The sequence below is a fragment of the Dendrobates tinctorius genome, unplaced genomic scaffold (assembly GCF_039654945.1).
Source record: "Dendrobates tinctorius isolate UK_male_01 unplaced genomic scaffold, ASM3965494v1 ptg000159l, whole genome shotgun sequence".
NCBI classification, from domain to species: Eukaryota; Metazoa; Chordata; class Amphibia; order Anura; family Dendrobatidae; genus Dendrobates; species Dendrobates tinctorius.
In genome coordinates, this window is record NW_027361826.1 from 5,338,941 (window position 1) to 5,361,309 (window position 22,369).

A 22,369-nucleotide genomic window follows, 5' to 3' on the forward strand; every position below is an offset into this window, starting at 1 on the left:
TCAGCTTGGCCAGGATCTTTGCAACAGTCTCTTCATCAGTGTCCTGCCAGGCTTTCACTTCTCTCTGCGCTGCACCCGTTAGCTGTCCAATCAGGATATTAACTTTCTGGCTCTCAGACAGAGGGTAGCCTTTAAACAAACTGCACAGTCTCTCTTTAAATTCACTCAGGGTATGTGACTCACCCGAGTACTGCGGTAGCCAGGCCGCTCCCGGTATGTAGGGCATAGACAGTGGCATTATGGGGACCGCTGCGGCGGGCGCTCCTCCTTGCGGCGCTGCAGGGTTGGTGGCGGCGTCCGCCGCTGCATTGTCGTGTGGCGCAGACATTCTCTTCCGCCCCTCAAGTTAACGTTAGCCAGGGCCGGGGGTTGTGTGAGCTCACTGGCGACCGCTTCGCAGGCCCGACGCTCCGGCTGTAGGCCTCAGCTCCTCCTCTTCTCGTGCGCTGTCCTCTCTTCCCGCGCGGCACTTCACTTCTTCGCGCTCTGTCAGGCTCCGCCCACGAGGGTCTGCCCCTTCTTCCCGCGCGCGCCAATCAGCGCGGCCATGGCGGCAATTGGCGCCAATTTCACACACAATCTTTTACACAAGCACAGTCTATGGCACACAGGACCCGGGGGGTACCGGGCTCCGTAATCCTGTTTGTGACGCCAAATTGGGTCGCCCTCCCAGGGCTGTGGGGTACTCGGTACCGGGCCGGTATCAGTGGGATGTGTCACAGCAGTGGTGACCCGGACCGTGGCCCTGGGTGCCCAAGTAATGGGAAGATGTGAATGGTGGAATGTAGTTAGATGAATAGTTCGTGACGCCACCTGTGGTGTTTGGGAAGGGAGGTGTTAAGCCGACGCTGCATGCAGATCCGCTGGGACTGATGGTATGGCGCAGCAAAGATGTAAAAGCTCCCCACAGGTGAAGCTATAGTCCCAGGGCAGTGTAGATGTGGTCGGCACGGGGATGTAGCGGTGCCGGAAAGGTAGGAAACAGACAAGACACAGCGGGGTGCAATTTCTCTACCTTTACTTGTTAAATGCAGTCCAGGGTCCTGATTACAGATGGTATCGGAGCAGGCTAGCCTGGAAGCAATTCAGGGATTCTCTCTCAGCAGATGGGTTGTACAGTCTCCTTACTAGCGCTTGTTGGCGGGATCTCCAGTACCGAGTTACACCGAAGTTCCTCCTGTCGGATGTTCTCAAGAACCTCACTTGCAAGGCAGACAGCCTATCTCGGGGACTCCTCTCTCCTGAGTCCCGGCTTACTATCCAAGCTGCTGTTGTGCCCTCAAGTCTTAGATGGGAGTAGGGCATTTACAGCCTCCTACTCCTCTGGTGTCTGTTGCAGGACCGGTAGTATCCATACAACCGTGGAGACCAGGCTCCAGTTCATGCGCTCTCCAGAGATGAGCTCTTCCTCTCAGCTCTATCTCAGCACTCCTTCCACATGTCTACACACTTCACCCTCTGCAGACTAACTGCCTCCTCCTTCCTCTTGGCCCTCAGAGGGCACTCCTCCCCTTAATCCTGGTTCAGAGTTTCCCTGCTGGCCTGGAGTGGAACTGTGTTGCATGCCTAGATTGACAGCGAGAGAGACCCATCATTGCCTCCAAACCTGGTATTACCCTCCCCTGGAGGAAGGCAAAGCCACTGTGGTGACCATACTCCTGGGGGCGCCACAAATGCAAGGCCTGCCCTGCCCCAAAGTTACATGTACCCCAATAAGCTTTTGAAGCCATATACTGGAAGGGCACAGGAAAATCCACTTCACATTATTCATTTCGTACTCCCATACTGTTTTATTATACATTGACAGCAAAGCCTGTTGTTCTGCCTTCTTTCATGTATAACGCTGTGTGGATTCCAGCATACGGCTAAACCCTTCATCCACTCCCAGTAACAAGACTGTATGGGTGCTTAAGTCTATATGTATTAGGATGATGTGAACAACAATGGTAAATGATAACGGATGATATATTGGAGGAGATTGGTGAACACAATATGGATGAGATCGGAGATATACAAGTGGATGATATCGGAGATATAGAATTGGATGATTTTGGGTAAAAACTATAAATAAACAGACAGTGCAATATGTCAGTGCTGGCAGATAACATCACAGCAATAATACAAGGTGCTATCATAACAGTAAAGCAATGAAACACAGCAGGCATTATTACAAAGTGCTGTTACATCAGTAGGCATCACCACAGAGGCTAAACAATACAACACACAATGAAGTGAAAAGAGAAAAGAGATATGTAAACAACTTAGGCTGCAAGCATTGTGCTAACTGAACAATGGGGCATCTGTCTAACATGCAGTGTAAAAGCATTACAAGGAACTGAAAATACATTGCAACATCATGGGGCTGTATCATGGCCAGCCAACACAGATACACAACACATATCACATAACTGCATTAAACCCTCACTGGAATCCGCTTGATATAAGCTGTGATTTTGCAGGGAGCTGGACACGTGTGAGCAGCTCTGGGATTCGAGTGAAAATGGCTACATCCTTCAGCACTGGAAGATGAAGGGATGGTTCTGAACAGAATAACAATTAAGGGGAAAGGAGCCCCTAACTCCAAGATAAGGAAAAAGAAGGGCAACTATGACATCTAATGGCCATAGCTGGAACAGCACTTAAGAAATGTCTTGCTGCACAAGAATGGGCAGAACGCTTTGCTGCCAAGTCATATGCACCCCAATAAGCCTTTGAACCCAGGTACTGGATGGGCACAGGAAAATCCACTTCACATTATTCATTTTGTACTCCCATATTCTTTTCTTATGCATTGACAGCAAGGCCTGCCCCGCTGCCAAGTCATATGCACCCCAATAAGAATTTGAAACCACGTACTGGATGGTCACATGAAACAAAAGTTTCCATTATTATTTTAGTTTTTATTACCATAAAGTTTGTCCCTAAAGTGAATGCAAGACCTGGCCCTAATTTGCACTCACCACAATCCCCCTTGTAAGAAACATGGGGGAGGCTTTCATAAAAAATTCACATTACAAAGGAGCGTTTCATCTATACTTGGAATGCCCATACACAAACATTTCCCCCTGGGGTTACATATCAACATAGCATGTAAATTTTTTTTTAGGGACATCATAAACACCTTGCAAAACTGTATCGTGGTTTCCTACACAGTTGCTGCTGGGAAGGTGCAGGTTTTTAGTAAAAATATGTCAGACGAATCAATGGATGAAGTGATCAGGAAAAGGGGCATGGTGTCGACAGGAATAGGAACATACATGATTAATAACAGTAATGGCTATGGGAGGTATGAGATCCAGGATACAGCCTACAATGATTCGTCGTTTAGCCATCATTAATTACCAGAATGGTTTTCATGTCTGTCAGAAGATCGGTGTAACAGATGCACTTGTGAGACACGGCCTAAAAAATGCCCGTCCAAAATATGTTGCCAAAGACGCACGTGTCTGTATAAAGGACAAAGTGCAACATGTTCGTGAGATGCTGAATTAGAGAAAGCAGGTCAGTGTTGGAGGAAAACCAAACAAACTGATGCTCGTGGAAAACTAAGTTTAAAGAGGAGTGCACCGTCTGTGAATACACTTGGTGCAGAATTATTAGGCAAATGAGTATTTTGATCACATCATCCTTTTTATACATGTTGTCCTACTCCAAGCTGTGTAGGCTTGAATGCCAACAGCCAATTATGTAAATCAGTTGATTTGCATCTCTGTAATGATGAGGGGTGTGGTCTAATGACATCAGCACCCTATATAAGGTGTGCTTAATTATTAGGCAACTTCCTTTCCTTTGGCAAAATAGGTCCAAAGATTTGACGGACTCTGAAAAGTCAAAAATTGTGAGATGTCTGGTAGAGGGATGCAGCAGTCTCGAAATTGCCAAACTTTTGAAGCATGCCATTTGCCACCAGTTTTGCCATATTTCAGAGCTGCAACGTTACTGGAGTATCAAAAAGCTCAAGGTGTGCCATGCTCAGGGACATGGTCAAGCTAAGGAAGCCTGAAAAACGACCACCTTTCAACAAAAAACATAAGATAAAACGTCAAGACTGGGCCAAGAAATATCTTAAGACTGATTTTTCTAAGGTTTTATGAACTGATGAAGTGAGGGCGACTCTTGATTGGCCAGGTTGATGGGCCCGAGGCTGGATCAGTAAAGGGCAGAGAGCTCCACTCCAACTCAGACGCCAGCAAGGTGGAGGTGGGGTACTGGTATGGGCTGGTATCATCAAAGATGAACTTGTGGGACCTTTTCGGGTTGAGGATGGAGTGAAGCTCAACCCCAAGACCTACTGGCAGTTTCTGGAAGACACCTTCTTCAAGCAGTGGTACAGGAAGAAGTCTGTATCGTTCAAGAAAAACACTATTTTCATGCAGGACAATACTCCATCACATGCATCCAAATACTCTACAGCGTGGCTGGCCAGTAAAGGTCTAAAAGAAGAAAAAATAATGACATGGCCCCCTTGTTCACCTGATCTGAACCCCATAGAGAACCTGTGGTCCCTCATAAAATGCGCTCAGAGATAGACCTTTATATACTAAACTCACTCTTCAAGTAGAAGTGGAAAACTAAGTAGCCAACCTAAATTGCAACCTCCAATTAGCGATGAGGGTCAGGTACCGCCTACTTGACTCTTTACAAAAAACTTCAAAAATAGAAAATAAAATAATAAAAAAATTTATATAATTCAGATTATGCCACGTATACAAAGTTCACCATGGGGCTAAGGAGAATAAAAATTGTCCATAGAAAGAAGAAAAAGAATTACCTTGAGATTAGCTTCTTTGAACTGATAGTGCTTAGCAGTCCAGGTCCTGTGCATAGGAGGTTCCAATGAAACGACAACGATAATATTAATAAAATCCAGAGTAATGACAGCATGTGAGGAGAAGGGTTTGATGCTATAAGTTGCGGACGCTTGTCCCGGCCGGAGACAGGCGTCCTCTCTGCAGTGCGCCCTCCTGGGCTTGAGGCGGTAACGGCGCACGCCGAGAAAAGCTAACAAGGTCCGCAGGACCTTGTGTGACGTCACTGTCACGTGATCACTCACGTGACTAGCTATGGAGAGCGGTGAAGCTCAAAAACATCCGACGCGTTTCTGAATCAACGGATTCCTTCATTTGTATACGTGGCATAATCTGAATTATATAAATTTTTTTATTATTTTATTTTCTATTTTTGAAGTTTTTTGTAAAGAGTCAAGTAGGTGGTGCCTGACCCTCATCGCTAATTGGAGGTTGCAATTTAGGTTGGCTACTTAGTTTTCCACTTCTACTTGAAGAGTGAGTTTAGTATATATAAAGGTCTATCTCTGAGCGCAAATATTAAAACTTTTAATTATAAATCTAAAAAAAAACCCACTCCAACATCCAAAAATATTAAGCTTTGATATTTATGAGTCTTTTGGGTTGATTGAGAACATAGTTGTTATTCAATAATAAAAAGAATCCTCTCAAATACAACTTGCCTAATAATTCTGCACGCGGTGTATAAACACACCCGTGGCATAAGCTTCTTCATCTTCACCCATACATATTACCAATAATATCCAAATGTCCCAGTCGAAAATAATTTGTCCTTGTGTAACGAACAATAAGGAATGCCACTAAACGTACATAACCACGACCCTTGGTAACACCAGATTTCCTCTTTACAAATTATGGAAGATGATGGTATTGATGACAACTTTGAAATTTACCACATACACACCAAGAAGATGAAGATCACAGCTGCAAAATAATGTGCAAAAAAGTCAGTGAATGTTTGGAAAATCATTTTCTCTTGGGCAAAGTTTCCCTCTTACTAAAGTGGTACTGAAAGATGCATACAAAGCTCTCATGTCTACTCAGCATGAGATGCTTGAAAGGTGATGTGTTCTGATTTGTCCATGTCCACTTTTTTAAAGCGAGCAGAAAAGAAGGATGATACAGCCTGAAGACATGTGATTTTGGTGGGTAAGAAGGTGATGTCAGGTACAGATAGGTAGATGTGTGTGTCATCGGCGTAGTGATGATATTGCAAACCGTGCCATTACATCAGCTATTCCAGGCCGAAGGTGTAGATGGAGAAGAGTAGGGATCCTAGAACTGAGCCTTGGGGAACACCGAAAGACAGGTGTCGAGGTGAGGAGGTGGTGTGGGAGAGGGAGAAAATGAATGTCCCCCTAACAGTCTTGTTGTTTTTTAAAGACTGCCGATAACCCCTAAAAGGCCATTTGCACCACCGGCCATGCCCGCATCAGCAAGGGTAGCAAAACTACCAGCCTTACCACCACCAGCATGATCAGGCACATGGCAGCAAAGCACCCGACTCTGTTGGATGAACATCAGGCTCCATGAACAGTGTCTACGGGTGATACCACTGCTTCTTCCACTGTTGTGCGCGCAAGCCAATCCCCTGCCCATGGTGCATGCAAAGATGCCTCCTGCCCTGCATCTATAGTTGCACACAAACTCAACTAGCACCATTAACAAGCACGTCCACGTCCTTGTCCCAACGCAGCATTCAGTTGTCCATACCCCAGTCCTTGGAATGCAAGCGTAATTACGCAGCCAACGCCACAGAACTTAATTCACACATTTCTCATCTGTTTGCACTTGAAATGTTGCATTTAAGGCTCTTGGGAGACAGAAGCTTTCCGCAACCTGATGGCGGTGACCGTCACAAGGTACTTGGTCCCCACCCACCACAATTTCTCCCGGTCTGCCGTCACGACATTACACAAGCAAGCACGTGTCCCACAACATTACCCGGGCAGGAGGAGGCAAGGGCTTGGATATGTAGCTTAAAAGAGAGGGCAGAGTCGAGGATCAAACCGAGGCCACGAACATGTGGGACTATTTGTCCCCGTGTGCCTTCCCGGCATTACACAGGTACGTGTCCCATAACATTACCCATGCCCTCCACAATGCTGTTACTGGGAAAGTCCACCTAACCACAAACACGTGGACAAGTGCACAACCTGGTACACAATGCTGTTACTGGGAAAGTCCACCTAACCACAAACACGTGGACAAGTGCTTGTGGTCAGGACGGTACATCTCACTGAGGCACACTGGATTAACATAGTTGAAGCCGGGACCCACTCCGACTTTGGTATCGTGCACATCCTCCCAACCCCGAGTATGGCGGGTCCTACATCAATCTGGGTTGCCCACACAGTCTACAGCTCCTGCACCTCCTCCTCCTTCGCCACCTCTTCAGCCTCCATCTCCAAAAGTAGCACATCAGTCACAAGCTGGAAACACTGAGGCACTGCCTCATCCAAGCGGCAACAGGCTGTGCTGAAGCTAATATGCTTAGGTGACAAACCACAAAATGATGAAGAGTTGTGGACAGCTCTAAAATAGCAGGCAGATCTGTGGCTGACACCGCTGAACCCACAGCCAGGCATGGTTATGTGTGACAATGGCTGGAACCTGGTGGCTGGTCTGTGGCGATGCGAGCTCACACATGTGCCATGGCTGGCTCATGCGCTTAACCCCTTAATGACTGGGGTTATTTTCGTTTTTGTTTTTCGCTCCCTTTATTCCCAGAGCCATAACTTTTTTATTTTTCCGTCAATATGGCCATGTGAGGGCTTATTTTTTGCGGGATGAGTTGTACTTTTGAACAACACCATTGATTTTACCATGTTGTGTACTACAAAACAGGAAAAAAAATCCAAGTGCGGTGAAATTGAAAAAAAAGTGTAATCCCGCACTTGTTTTTTGCTTGGCTTTTTTGCTAGGTTCACTAAATGCTAAAACTGACCCACCATTATGATTTGCCAGGTCATCATGAGTTCATAGACACCAAACATGTCTAGGTTCTCTTTTATCTAAGTGGTGAAAAAAAAATCCAAAGTTTGCTAAAAAAAAACAAAAAAAACCAACACCATTTTCCCGAGACCCGTAGCGTCTCTATTTTTCGTCATCTGGGGTCGTGTGAGGGCTTATATTTTGCGTGCTGAGCTGACGTTTTTAATGATACCACTTTTATGCAGACACGTTCTTTTGATCGCCCATTATTGCATTGTAATGCATTGTCACAGAGATCAAAAAAACGTAATTCTGTGGTTTTTACTTTTTTTCTCGCTACGCCGTTTAGCGATCGGGTTAATGCTTTTTTTTTATAGATCAGGCGATCCTGAATGCGGCGATACCCAATATGTGTATGTGGGATTTTTTTTTACTGTTTTATTTTGATTGGGGCAAAATGGGGGTGATTTGAACTTTTATTTTTTTTAATTTTTTTTAATTTTTAAACATTTTTTTTACTTTTGGCATGCTTCAATATCCTCCATAGGAGGCTATAAGCATGCACAACTCGATCGGCTCTGCTACATATGGGCAATGAGCAGATCGCCTATATGTAGCAGATTTACCCGTTATTTCAGCGCCGCCCATCAGGTGGGGCTGAAAGCCATCAGCCTGGAACAACCATAGAGGTCTCTATGAGACGTCTGATTGTCCAGGCAACATGATGCCGACCCCCGATCACGTGACGGGGGTCGTCGATGAGCTCACTTCCGGCCCGGCTGCCGGAAGTGCTATTTAAGTGCCCGCTGTCAGCTTTAACAGCGGGATTTAACTAGTTAATAGGCGTGGGCGGACGGCGATTCTGCTCGCGCCTATTGCGGGCACATGTCAGCTGTTCAAAACAGCTGACATGTCCCGGCTTTGATGTGGGCTAAGCGCCGGAGCCCTCATCAAAGCAGGGGAGATGTCTAATGACGGACTGTGTCCGTCATTGGACATTAAGGGGTTATTCTCATTAGTCAATGTTTTCTGAAAAGCGACACAGAGCTGACAGATCTGCTAGGAAAAGTACAACTCTCTGCGTACCCATTTTGAAAGTCAGCTCCATCTTCATCCGCCCTTGCTGTGCCTCAGCGGCGCTTGCAGCTTCTGGCTTACCGACTGGTGTGTGATGTCCTCAGGGGTTGGAACTCTACACTGCAGATGTTGGAAAGGATTTGTGAGCAGAAGAGGGCATTTGGTGACTAATCTACCAGCATCAACAAGGTTGTCGGTATTCAGTTCTGACTTCACACATAAGATCTCAGGAGTGGACATGGATTTCAGACATATGTGCCATCCTCCAAAACTTTGAGGAATCCACCAAGTTGGTGGTTATTTATATAGCGCAAACATATTTTCAGTTTAACAGTTTCAAGCACAACAGTCCTAAGTAACAGCGACAACAATAATACAATAATTAAACCAAAATAAAACGACTTTGCTCGTGACAGCTTGCATTCTACACTAAGTAACAACGATATCAATAATTAAACCCCCAAAAAACAATCCTGCTCGTGACAACTTACAATCTACAATGAGGTGGGGGAGATAAAAACTACAGGGATGTATTTACAAGAATGTATTTACAATGATGTTTTTACAATGATATTACTGAGGTTAGTCGAAAGTCATGGAGGCCTGAGGACAAGGAGGAGGAGGCGAGCATAGTCAGTCGTACTCTTGGTGAGGACATGGAAGTATTGACTGTTAGTAGTCTTACACGCATGGCTGAGTTTATGTTATGCTGCTTTTCCCGTCACCCTCGCATTTTCAAAATTTTGCTTGACGGGCAATACTGATTGGTGACACTTATAGACCCATGCTACAAGGAGAACTTTATATCTCTTATTCAAGAGGCAGACAGGTGTACTAAAATGTTGGAGGACCAGAGGGCCCTTCTTGCGGAATTATTAAAAAAATTCCCATATGAAAACGCTGACAGCAGATGTCTCAGTTCATTGGCGAAGCAAGGAGTACAGGTGAGAGAGAGACACAACTCCAATCCAGCAGAGGCAGTGGAACACTGGCAAAGTTCGGGGAGAGTTTTCTCAGACCCTCCCATCGCCCTGACCCCGAGGCACGGGGGACTCTCATAAAGAGTGCAAAGTTTGGGAAAATGCTGAGGGAGTACCTTGCTGACCGCACCAACGTCCTCTGTCATTCCTCTGTGCCTTATAATTAATGGTTATCCACGCTGAACACGTGGCATGAACTTGCTCTCTCTACTGCGCACATGCGTGGTACTTATGGTCAAGGAACGCACAGCGCCTCACTCTCTGGTGGTCAGTGGGCACACAGCGCCTCGCTCTCTGGCAGTATCACTTTTAGTGGCGGGAGCCAACGGGAACAGTCCTTTGCAGCGCCAGTGCTCTAAGGATGGAGCACACTGCTCAGCCTCCTATGCGCTGCTTGTCCACGCCAAAAATCTCTGCTGTCATGCCCGCTTTCTCTTAAGCTGGCCGCCTGCCTCTAGGTCACCGGGTCTGTCTGCCTGCTACAGTTCGTCACGGTGTCGGCGCTTTGGGTGCGTAGTGCACTGCCCCCTTGCTGCTCACACGCTCACAGCTGGGGACTCACTCCTGCTTTGTATTTTTTTCCCTCAGCTTCCGGACAGGTTCCTGTTATGAATGAGTCACCGAGGAGGAAAAAACAAAAGCAAGCAAAGTCCAGAAAACCGGAGAGGTTGGTCACTAGCGGATTGCAGACCCCTGATCCTATCCACAACAACTAGCAGTAGCCGTGGAGCGTGCCTACGGTAGTCCTAGACGCCTCGTCACAGCCGGAGAACTAAATAAGCCTAAAGAAAGAAAGGGAAAATCTAAACTGCCCCAGAGCAGACCCCAAAGCAATAGACAGCCCCCAACATGTACTGTCGGTGAAACAAGATGAAAACACAGAGACAGGTAGAAAGATAGGCTGAGCAAACGATGGGGCCCTAGCTAACTAGAAAGGACAGGAAAGAAAAGCAACTGTCTGCAATCACGCAAAAACCCTGCCAAAAATAATGTCCAACATGTCTGATAGAAAAAGGCCCTGAAGTCGCTATACTTCAAAATCATTATATCAGCACTCAGGTATATTCTGAAGACAGAGCACAAGAGATCAACTGATCAGAGACAAAAATGGGAATTCAGCCCAGCCCTAGCCAGGGCTGGCTGAACACAAAAACTAAGTAAACCAGACAAAAACTCATATGAACAATAGCAGAGAAAACTTAGCTTTAGGAAGGCAGGAACCAAACTGGAAACCAGGAGCCACAGTCAGGAAAATCACCAGCAAGAAACTAGGGAGTCGGCTGCCTTAAATCCAATCAGAAACTTCAGATGTCCAATCACAGTCCTCTTGCTCAGGTGGCCGGTCTCTGCCATTTACATCAGCTTCATTACCTTCCTTCACCAACAGAGGGAGTCCAGATAGAGAACTCACCACTCCTCTGCCAGCACAGCCAGCTCCACAACCCTCACCAGAAGCTAGAGGCAAACCCGAAAATGAGCTCACAACAGTACCCCCCCTTGAGGAGTGGTCACCGAACCCTCATCCACACCACCAGGCCGATCAGGATGGGCCTGATGAAAATCATGAACCAATCTATCGGCATGAATATCAGAGGCAGAGACCCAAGAATTCCCCTCCTGGCCATAACCCTTCCACTTGACCAAATTCTGGAGTCTCCGTCTAGCCAGACGAGAATCTAGTATTTTCTCTACCTCATATTCCATATTACCTTCAACCAATACAGGGTCAGGAGGTGCCGCCATAGGAACTAGTGGCTCAACATATCTCTTCAACAGCGACTTATGAAACACGTTATGGATCTTAAACGTAACAGGAAGAGCCAATCGAAAAGAAACTGGATTAAGAATCTCCAAAATCTTGTAAGGTCCAATAAATCTTGGCTTGAACTTTGGAGAAGCCACCTTCATAGAGATATTCTTTGATGACAACCAAACCATATCACCCACTTTAAACCGGGGACCAATGGTCCTATGCCGGTTAGAAAACCGCTGGGCCTTTTCCTGGGAGAGAGACAATTTATCCACTACTTGGTCCCAAATCTGCTGCATTCTCTCTACCACAGTGTCAACACCTGGGCAGTGCGCGTGTCCTGAGTAAAGCGAAACAGTGCTCAAAGATACCTGTGGATCGGGCAGCAACCGAGTAGATGCGTACTTCAGAGCCGCAGGACCTGAAGCACGTGACTGCTAGAGGCGTGGCCTAAACTCCATAGAGCTAGGAGCTGCAAGAGAATTCCTAGCAGAGTAACTGCGAGACAAAGTTACCAAGGGGCATAGACAGGCAGAATAGTCAGGACGTAGCCAATGAGTCACACACAGAGATAGCTGCAAGGTACCAAAGGGGAGAGCAAAAGTATAACTGGCAGGGATTGAAGCTTCCCAGGGGTTTAAGAAGCTCTCCCAGAACCAGAAAGAGGCCACAATCATTAACCCCAAGTGTGCAGTTAAAAACCTGCACAGAGCTCCAGACATTAACCCGCGGTGTGCAGCTCAAAAACCTGCACTGGGATCATGACAAAGGGCGACATCAAGGTGGAAGAACTAGCTCTATTATTTAAAGCGAATTCGGCCAAGGGCAAAAAAGAAACCCAATCATCCTGATCAGCAGATACAAAACATCTCAAATAGGACTCCAAAGTCTGGTTTGTTCTCTCCGTCTGCCCATTGGTCTGAGGGTGAAACGCAGAGGAGAAAGACAACTGAATTCCCAGCTGGAACAAAAGGCTTTCCAGAATCTGGAAACAAACTGAACTCCTCTGTCCGATACAATGTTCTCAGGAATCCCATGCAACCGAACCACCTGTTGTAAAAACAAGGGTACCAACTCTGAGGACAATGGCAACTTTGGGAGTGGTACAAGATGGACCATCTTAGAGAATCTATCACAAATCACCCAGATAACAGTCATTCTCTGAGAGACAGGAAGATCAGAAATAAAATCCATTGAAATATGGGTCCATGGTCTCTTAGGCACCGGCAAGGGCATCAACAACCCACTAGAGCGAGAACAGGGTTTAGACCGGGAACAAGTCCCACAGGACTGCACAAAATTCCTGACATCATGAGATAAGGCGAGCCACCAAAAAGACCGACTCACCAAATATCTGGTACCAAAAATACCTGGATGACCAGCCAATGCGGAGCAATGAACTTCAGACATCACTCTCTTCCTCCACTGGTCAGGTACATACAATTTTCCCATAGGACAACGCTCAGGTTTGTCCTCCTGGAATTCATCCAGAGCACGTCTCAAATCGGGCGAGATGGCAGAAAGGACTAACCCCTCACCTAGGATGGTAGTAGGCTTGGTCACAATAGGAGAATCAGCAAAGAAACTCCTAGAAAGGGCATCTGCCTTAACATTCTTAGCGCCTGGAAGAAAGGAGACCACAAAATCAAAACGCGTAAAAAACAAGGCCCACCTAGCCTGTCTAGGATTCAAGCGTTTGGCCGACTCAAGGTAAATCAAATTCATATGGTCAGTGAGGACCACAACTTGATGTCTAGCTCCCTCCAACCAATGTCTCCACTCCTCAAATGCCCATTTCATGGCTAACAATTCCCGATTCCCCACATCATAGCTGCGTTCAGATGGGGAGAACTTTCGGGAGAAGAAGGCACAGGGATTCATTTTAGACATCACCGGATCTTTTTGGGACAAAACAGCTCCTGCACGAATCTCTGAAGCGTCTACCTCCACCTGAAAAGGAAGTGAGACATCAGGTTGCCGCAAAACCAGAGCAGAAGTGAACCTCCGCTTCAGCTCCTGAAAGGCCGAAACAGCCTCTGAAGACCAATTCAGCACATCATTATACTCTGAGGGGGGATGCAGTATACTCTATCAAGGACCATGGGAGCAAATTTTACTATATGTACTATATGGGACCTGCATTATACAGTTACAAGGACTCTCTGCACCAATCATTCTCCCTCAGCCAGAGTAAGGGTAGGTGCATACGGTCAGTAAATGATGTGGGTTGGATGCTGCGTACCTGTGCAGCATCCAGATGTTACAGCATAGTGGATGGGATTTCAAGAAATCCCATGCCTACTGTGCGTGCACCGATGCCCGCGGATCACCCAGAGATGGACATGTGGCGTGTCTCTCCAGTTCGCAGCATGTCTATTTATCTTGCGGAGACACAAGCCTCCGTAAGATAAATCTCACCCGTACAATGTATTGGATGCTGTGATTCCGCACAGTTCAATGGACACATTCAGAATCACCTGCATTCAATAGCTGGCAACACTTTGGACGTAGCGGACATGCGCTGCATACAAATCGCTGCCAATTACTGAACGTGTGCAGATACCCTAAAAATTCCAGGAAACAAGCGTTGAATGACTTCAATATTGTTGATCGGGCTCGTTTAGCGGCCTGAACTCAGCACAAGTAAATACAACAGAAATGTTTCTGAGTGATGGAGCGATATGTGAGCATTTGCAGACCCACTTTAAGCTTTTGCCAAGTGCCCCATTTTGTCTAAAACCGGCCCTGCATGGCGGATGCATCCCTCAAAGATCAACCCAACCCACCTCGTCAAGGAATCTCTGAAAAGGGACATCTCATTTGGTGTAAAGTTCATTAATAAAACCTAGTTGAAAAAATGATTTTTAGCCCCAAATACATGAATTTTAAGGAAAAAAATACCCATATCCCAACAGTTGAAAAGTGAAGGGTATATGTCAAAGACTGAAATAAAAAAAAGTTGAGAGTTAAAAAAAAATTGGGGGCAATAAATATTATAATATGATTACACAGACAATATTTGTCACAGTACGTACAGGTATAAATGTGAAACTATCACATTTTCTGCTTTTATTTTTAAGAAAGTTTTTTGCATTCAGGAAACTTTCTGATGTTCTATTCTCTTTAGATTTATTTGTGAGAATAATGACGATCTGCTGACAAAACCGTTCACTGGTGGTATTGATGATGATGGTAGTGATGCTCTCACTGGTGGTAATGATGATGATGGTAGTGATGAGCTCACTGGTGGTAATAATGATGATGGTAGTGATGATCTCACTGGTGGTAATGATGATGATGGTAGTGATGATCTCACTGGTGGTATTGATGATGGTCTTGATGATCTCACTGGTGGTATTGATGATGATGATAGTGATGCTCTCACTGGTAGTGATGATAATGGTAGTGATGAGCTCACTGGTGGTAATGATGATGATGGTAGTGATGATCTCACTGGTGGTATTGATGATGATAGTGATGATCTCACTGGTGGTAATGATGATATTGTTGATGTTGTCCATCTTGAACTGTCCTCCCACCTCTCCTCCTGCTCCCTCTTTGACCGCTGACAATCAGGCTTCCGACTGCATCACTCAACTGAAACTGCCCTAACTAAAGTCACCAACGACCTACTAACCGCCAAGAGCAAGCGACAATAGTCTGTCCTTCTCCTGGACCTGTCTTCTGCCTTCGACACTGTGGACCATTCCCTCCTGCTCCAGATTCTCTCATCTCTGGGCATCACAGGCTTGGCCCTATCCTGGATCTCATCATATCTAACAGACTGACCATTCTGTGTCTCCCTCTCCCACACCACCTCCTCACCTTGCCCCTTCTCTGTCAGTGTTCCTCAAGGCTCAGTTCTAGGACCCCTACTCTTCTCCATCTACACCTTTGGCCTGGGACAGCTCAAAGAATCCCACAGTTTGCAGTATCATCTCTATGCCGATGACACGCAGATCTACCTGTTATGAATGAGTCACCGTAGGAGGCAAAAACAGAAATACTAGCTAAGGCTGGTTTCACATTTGCGTTTTTTAGCGCTGGAAAAAAACGCATACGTGCGCAAGCGATTTTTCCCCTATATTTAACATGGGTGCGCATACCTGCGCACTTGTAAGCGCATGTATGCGATTTTCATGCGCTGCGTTTTTTTGGGGTGTGCGTTGGTATTTTCCAGACGCTGCATGTTGCATTTTTTGGCCCTTGAAAAAATCGCATGCGCACGTATGCGCACGTTTTGCGCTAAAAATGGCCATTATAGCCTATGGATGCGCATACGTGCGCACTGGCATGCGCAGGTATGCGCTTTTTTAGCGCAGCGTTTTTTGGGTGGTGTCCACTTTTTATCCTAGTTAGAATCTTCTAAAGTCCAAAAAAAAAAGGCTATATAAAGGAGGTGCCTGCCAAAACTCTGCCACTACTACACTAGACAGATTGAAGAGCAGACATTCAACCAAGAACCCATTATATCAGCGAAGAATGTGAGTATATTACATTATATGCCTGTCCTTTTAAATTATGTATGTACTAATGATTTTTATTATTTTTACATGCAGTATGTCTTCAGAATCGGAGTATTCCCCATCGCGGCAGGAATTGGCGCAAGCAGACCGTGAGGTGATTATTTTCGTGCATCTGGTAAGTATATCTGCTGCTTCTCCAAATCTCTTACGTTTTTTTCAACTTTCAGACATCGTCATCATCATCTGCGGACGGGAATAGTGAGGGCGAACAGCAGGAGCAGCGAAGCCAATTCCCGGTGGTTATACGTAATGTAAGTATCAAATGATTTGTAATGTTTTTTTTTTTTTTTTATCTTCTATTTTTACTCTTTTTTTTGTTTCTTTTTTTGTAACTTTTTAGTCAATTTAAATTTGATTATTCTAATGAATGTGTTTTGTCTAGGTTCCACAACGGGATGAAGACGTCTACCTGGATAATGAGCAGCTCATCAGCCTGGTCCAGGAGCGTTCGCCGTTGTGGGACAGCCGTGACCGGCTGTACAAGGACAATGTGGTGACACGGCGGCTATGGAATGAGGTGGCCGCAGCGTTGATGGATGGCTGGGACAGCGCCACAGCATCCGCCAAAAAGGCGTTTAGTGAGTATTTCCCTGCTCTGTATTGTGCCGCAGTGACTGTTGTCCTTGACGGCACTGTTGGGTTTCGTGCTAGGCGTATTCTAGCAGGAAACCCAACAGTGTCATCGTGGTCTACAGTGACTGCTTTGAGTATTGTATTGCTACATTGTGCCGCAGTGACTGTTGTCCTTGACGGCACTGTTGGGTTTCGTGCTAGGCGTATTCTAGCAGGAAACCCAACAGTGTCATCGTGGTCTACAGTGACTGCTTTGAGTATTGTATTGCTACATTGTGCCGCAGTGACTGTTGTCCTTGACGGCACTGTTGGGTTTCGTGCTAGGCGTATTCTAGCAGGAAACCCAACAGTGTCATCGTGGTCTACAGTGACTGCTTTGAGTATTGTATTGCTACATTGTGCCGCAGTGACTGTTGTCCTTGACGGCACTGTTGGGTTTCGTGCTAGGCGTATTCTAGCAGGAAACCCAACAGTGTCATCGGGGTCTACAGTGACTGCTTTGAGTATTGTATTGCTACATTGTGCCGCAGTGACTGTTGTCCTTGACGGCACTGTTGGGTTTCGTGCTAGGCGTATTCTAGCAGGAAACCCAACAGTGTCATCGTGGTCTACAGTGACTGCTTTGAGTATTGTATTGCTACATTGTGCCGCAGTGACTGTTGTCCTTGACGGCACTGTTGGGTTTCGTGCTAGGCGTATTCTAGCAGGAAACCCAACAGTGTCATCGTGGTCTACAGTGACTGCTTTGAGTATTGTATTGCTACATTGTGCCGCAGTGACTGTTGTCCTTGACGGCACTGTTGGGTTTCGTGCTAGGCGTATTCTAGCAGGAAACCCAACAGTGTCATCGTGGTCTACAGTGACTGCTTTGAGTATTGTATTGCTACATTGTGCCGCAGTGACTGTTGTCCTTGACGGCACTGTTGGGTTTCGTGCTAGGTGTATTCTAGCAGGAAACCCAACAGTGTCATCGGGGTGTACAGTGACTGCTTTGAGTATTGTATTGCTAAATTGTGAAGCAGTGACTGTTGTCCTTGACGGCACTGTTTTTTTTTATCAACAGTGGACAAAGTCCGAACACGTTGGCGTTCGATCAAGGACCGCTTCAACAGTGATGTTCGTGCTGAGGGCCAGGTTCGCAGTGGATCTGCGTCAAGGACCAGAACTAGATACCGTCACTATCACGCGTTGCAGTTCCTAAGACCGGTCCTTGCCACAAGATCGTAAGTATTATACATTTTGGGTTTTTATTTTTATTAATCTGTGTTTTTCTAATCCACAGCTGATGCTTCTTGTAAAGGCATGGTAGTAATGATTTTCCTTTCTTCCACAGCACCTGGAGCAGCACCCTGCAACCTGGCCCTGGAGCGGTCCTTCCTCGGACGTCCTCTGACCCGTCCCAGCCATCCGACAGCCAGGAAGCACCTTGCAGGTCCCACACACACACAGCTGGTGACCAGGAAGCTGGGCCATCAGGTGTTCCCCTGTCCCAGGTCTCTGCCACTGGTTATGCGGGCACTACCCCGCCAGCGGCAGAGGGCCTTGGACAGGAATGTCTTGCCCGAGTTTATGCATTTGAGCGAGACATTTAATTCCAGCCTCAAGTCACTGTCCGACAGAGTTGAAAGCGGTTTTGCACTGATGGAACGTGGTTTTAACCACTTTGAACACCGCTTCAATTCTGTAGAACAGCGCCTTGACCGTCTGGAGGCCGACCTCAACAGACCAGCACACCATTTTTTTAGTAAGATTGAAAAGGGCATGGCGGAACACCTTAGTCCTGATCAACAGCTGAATGTGCTGCAGGCCTGCAACAATGCTTTCTTGCAGGCTATGCAGCATAATCGGTACGGTCAGCAGTCAGTGGTGTCCTTTCCACCTGTGCCACCATTGACTCGCTTCACCTCACTACCGACTTGTGCTGCATACCACTGCACGGACACCTCTCTTCAAAGGCTGGACACCCACCGTTACACCACCACAAGTCTGAGTGCAGCTGGTCACTTCACCGACACCACCATGGCAAGCGCTGCTCCTGTCTGGAGCACCACCGCCAATCCCATGCATGCGTGGAGCTCAGCCACCACTAGGCAAACATGGAACAGCCCTGCCGCTACAACAACATGTAGTAGCCCTGCCACCACCACTCTGCAAACCTGGGCCATCACTGCCGCCACCAGTCCTCCTGCAAGGACGAGCACTGACCAAGAAGAGCAGCATCAGCCACCTCAGCAGCAGCAGCCAACTCAGCAGCCGCCACCTCAGCAGCAGCAGCCACCTAAGCAGCAGCCGCCACCTCAGCAGCAGCAGCAACCACCTCAGCAGCAGCCGCCACCTCAGCAGCAGCAGCAACCACCTCAGCAGCAGCAACCACCTCAGCAGCAGCTGCCACCTCAGCAGCAGCCGCCACCTCAGCAGCAGCCGCAACCTCTGCAGCAGCAGCCGCCACCTCAGCAGCAGCAGCCATACCAGCAGACGGGGGACCTACATTCCATATTTGCCCCTACTTCAAGGCGAAATCAATCAAGGCGGGCATTGGGCCAAAGTCGGTCCAGGCACACAAGCCTACGGCGACATGCCATTACAACTAATGTAACTGAACAGATTTCCTCTCCTACAAGTGTTCCAAGTTTAATTCCCTTAACTGGACTACCTTCCCCCACAAGTTTTGTTGCCCCTTCCCCTCAAACACCGTCTTCAACTGCAAGTGTTGCATATTCCCTGCACACCCCCAAATTGAAACCATCTGCCCCCAAACGCCGTAAAAAATAATTTTTAATTTTTTTTTTTGTGATAAAAAATAAATTTACATTTGTGGTTCACCATTAATAAGTTTCATTAATGTTGTTTGCGCCGCTCACACACACTGATGGGTAAATACATGTTAAAAACCAACCCAAGGGCTAGTATAGTCATATGTGAAATAACATGGACTAGTATAGTCATTCCAAGGCCTAGTGTAATAACTCTAGTTTTACCAAATAGAATCTGGTTTCATGAAAAACAAATTGTTGAAACTTGTCTAAAAAATAAAGTTTCTTTCTAGTTTCACCACTTTGTTTTTGGTGAAACAAGATGCTAGTTGTTTAAAATGCTAGTTGTTAAAAATCGAGTTATTACAGTAGGCCTTGGTATGACTATACTAGGCCGTGGTATTTCACATATACTACTAGCCCCAAGGCCTAGTATACTCATATTTGAAATACCACGGCCTAGTATAGTCATTCCAAGGCCTAGTGTAATAACTCTAGTTTTACAAAATAGAATCTGGTTTCATGAAAAACAAACTGTTGAAACTTGTCTAAAAAATAAGTTTCTTTCTAGTTTCACCAGTTTGTTTTTGGTGAAACAAGATGCTAGTTGTTAAAAATCGAGTTATTACAGTAGGCCTTGGTATGACTATACTAGGCCGTGGTATTTCACATATACTACTAGCCCCAAGGCCTAGTATACTCATATTTGAAATACCACGGCCTAGTATAGTCATTCCAAGGCCTAGTGTAATAACTCTAGTTTTACAAAATAGAATCTGGTTTCATGAAAAACAAACTGTTGAAACTTGTCTAAAAAATAAGTTTCTTTCTAGTTTCACCAGTTTGTTTTTGGTGAAACAAGATGCTAGTTGTTAAAAATCGAGTTATTACAGTAGGCCTTGGTATGACTATACTAGGCCGTGGTATTTCACATATACTACTAGCCCCAAGGCCTAGTATACTCATATTTGAAATACCACGGCCTAGTATAGTCATTCCAAGGCCTAGTGTAATAACTCTAGTTTTACAAAATAGAATCTGGTTTCATGAAAAACAAACTGTTGAAACTTGTCTAAAAAATAAGTTTCTTTCTAGTTTCACCAGTTTGTTTTTGGTGAAACAAGATGCTAGTTGTTAAAAATCGAGTTATTACAGTAGGCCTTGGTATGACTATACTAGGCCGTGGTATTTCACATATTACTATACTACTAGCCCCAAGGCCTAGTATACTCATATTTGAAATACCACGGCCTAGTATAGTCATTCAAAGGCCTAGTGTAATAACTTTTAATGGAGCAGATTACATTCATCCACTCAATGCTGACTTGTATTCCCCATGGACTTTCATTGGGGTTGGGTTTTGAGTGTTGTGTTTTGAGAAAATCACATACTTTGTTTTAAACTATTTGCACAATTTTATCTTGAAAAAAAATGGTTTCCTGATTCATGGCCTGCAGCTTTGCTCATTCCAATATATTTAACGCAGACTAGCAATGCTGCATTTTAACTCGTATGTGTATTTACCTGCCCAGGTGTGTGAACATAACAAAATTCAGTTATACATGGGAAGTTTTTTAATTAATCGGAGTTTAAAAAATATAGTGCACTCAGTAATGGTATCAAATAAGGATTTTTATTACCATAAACAACAACATTACACCATTTCATCTTGCCAGTGCACCCGTCCTACATCAGAAATAAAGTAGGCCGCAAATTTGTCCCTCATTTGGCCAACTTCAACGGATGACCTGAGAGTGTGCTGAGTGAATTCAGGCAATGGGTTAGGAGCATCATCGTCCAGTTCAAAGGTCGGGTGCTCTTTAGCCATCACAAAGTTATGTAGAACCACACAGGCCTTCACCACCTCATCGACTGTTTCAAGTTTAAGATTAATGGCCGTGCCCAGAATTCGCCATCTGGAAACAAGAATCCCAAAAGCACACTCGACAGTTCTTCTGGCCCTGGTCAGCCTGTAATTAAAAATTTTTTTGGTGTGGTCCAAGTCCCGGCTGGAGTAGGGTTTCAGTAAGTTTCCGCACATTTGAAAAGCCTCATCGCCAACCATTACAAAGGGCAGTGGCGGAGCTTCGGTGTGAGGAAGAGGCCGTGGCATAGGGAAATTAAATTGGTTGCCATACAACCTCCGGCCCATGTCTGAGTTTTTAAAAGCCTGCGAGTCATTACCACGGCCAAATGCTCCAATGTCCACTGCTACAAACATACATCCGGCATCCGCAATTGCAATGAGTACTATTGAAAAGTACTTTTTGTAATTATAGTACTCAGATCCCGTTCTTTGGGGTTTGATGATCCGTATGTGTTTCCCATCAACAGCTCCCAAACAGTTGGGAAAATTGCATACTGTCCAGAATTTGTCAGCAATTTCCATCCACTTTTCAGCGGTGGGCAGGGGCATAAATTCTGGGCAAAGAACATTCCAGAGAGCCCGGCAGGTGTCAGCAACAATTCCAGACAAGGTAGAGATTCCAATACGGTACTGGAAGTGTAGTGAGGATAGGGTTTCTCCAGTCGCCAGGAATCTGTGAACAGACAAAGAAGTAAAATTAATATTTATGTATATTATTTTTAAAAACTATAAAAAAAATATTAGTACATTCACGAAAACTAATTACCCAAGGTTTTGAATACTAAATTTACAAAAAAAAACATCAGACCACACCCCTTTGTTTTTAAAACATACCGTAATGTCACCAGTAGCCGTTCCTCAGGAGGAATCGCACGACGGAGCTGTGTGTCCTGTCTCCGGATGGATTGTTGGACACGAGCAAGCAAATCCATGAAACTTTCGTGGGACATCCGGATATAATCAGTAAATTTCTCCGGGTTTGCACGTAGCTCGCTGTAGAGGGTGTGGTATGCCCCACGGCTCTCCCGGAGTTCAACAATCGGATGTATCCACATACGCCGCCGTCTTCGCTGCCTCTCTCTCTTCCTTTGTTCATGGCAA